Source organism: Mus caroli, chromosome 3 (genome assembly GCF_900094665.2).
Source record: "Mus caroli chromosome 3, CAROLI_EIJ_v1.1, whole genome shotgun sequence".
In the NCBI taxonomy this organism is placed as follows: domain Eukaryota; kingdom Metazoa; phylum Chordata; class Mammalia; order Rodentia; family Muridae; genus Mus; species Mus caroli.
This window is the reverse complement of record NC_034572.1, coordinates 35447216-35448501: the sequence shown is the minus strand read 5'-3', so window position 1 is coordinate 35448501 and position 1286 is coordinate 35447216. Positions and strand designations below refer to the sequence as shown.

General features: G+C 45.7%; 1 protein-coding gene and 1 pseudogene across 2 annotated transcripts in view; one reads left to right on the top strand and one right to left on the bottom strand.

The window, feature by feature from the left end:
- Abhd18 (abhydrolase domain containing 18) overlaps window positions 1–1286 on the bottom strand; it is a 37634-nt gene that overhangs the window by 29454 nt on the left and 6894 nt on the right. The gene's annotated exons all lie outside the window — the stretch shown is intronic.
- LOC110290985 lies at window positions 397–1280 on the top strand (annotated as a pseudogene). Its single transcript, XR_002377520.2, has one exon. The product of XR_002377520.2 is annotated as an FUN14 domain-containing protein 2 pseudogene (transcript).

Genomic DNA, 1286 nt, shown 5'->3' with positions numbered 1-1286 from the left:
CATGTTTGGTTGTTATCTATGGGAAGTCTGCCCTTTTCTGAAGAGAAAAGAAGTAGATAGGGCTGGGGGAGGGAAGCATGGCCCAGGACAGAGAGGCTGCATTNGAGATACAATAAATGAGAGANGAATAAATTAAAAATGTTTTCACTTGTCTCAGTCTCCTTAGATGTATCTATCACAGTACATACATCCCGGATTGTAATCACCTGCATAACCCCAAGTAAATTCACATCTTTAAAGAGTGTCTCTGTTGTGAAATGGAAAGAAGCAACACTTCTAATGTGAAATCGTTCATTCGAATTTCCTGTAAAATGCTTCCAGCTAAATGTATAAAACAAACATTCATGGTAATACCTTGAACTTCCCTTCTGAAAATCTGGGTTGTATTTAACAAATCTCTTGTTTAAGTATTCAGTTGAAATCCATTTTCTTTTGCAAAATCTACCAAATCTTCCATCCACTATTTATAATATATTTTGCTTTCCCAGTCTTACGCACAAAGACTACTGGGTCCATTTTAGGCTGCCTAGGACACTCAAGTACTTGATAAAGGCCAAGGTGGCTTTGTGACGCAGTTAGAGCTGGGGGAAAGCTGAGGCGCGCGCTCTACCAGCCCTCTTCCGCTGGGGCCGTGGGAATGGACACATCTTTTTCCCACGTGCGAAAAGCCAGCCGGCCATGACAACGAACACATCCACCACCACAACCGCAACTGTGGCACGCTCTATCTCCTCCTTTACGGACCCTCATCATTTCTCCTCCCACAACCACATTATAAAGATGGCCTCGGCCAGTCAAGGGCACTTTGATGCTTATGAGGCACTGGATCTTACAGAATTTGCCAAAAAACAGCCTTGGTGGCGCAAGCTTTTCGGGCAGGAGAGTCGGTCTGCAGGTGAGAAGTACAGCGTGGCAACCCAGCTCCTTATTGGAGGTGTCACTGGCTGGTGCACTGGCTTCATATTCCAGAAAGTTGGAAAGCTGGCTGCCACAGCAGTGGGAGGGGGCTTTTTTCTCCTCCAGCTTGCAAACCACACTGGCTACATCAAAGTTGACTGGAGTCGAGTAGAGAAGGACATGAAAAAAGCCAAGGAGCAGCTGACGATTCGGAAGAGCGCCCAAATACCAACTGAAGTCAAGAGCAAAGCTGAGGAGGTGGTGTGCTTTGTGAAGAAGAATGTTTTAGTAACTGGAGGATTTTTTGGAGGCTTTCTGCTCGGTATGGCATCCTAAGGGGTATCGCTTCACTTCCACTGTTCACCAGCCTCAACACTCCATCATAGGAA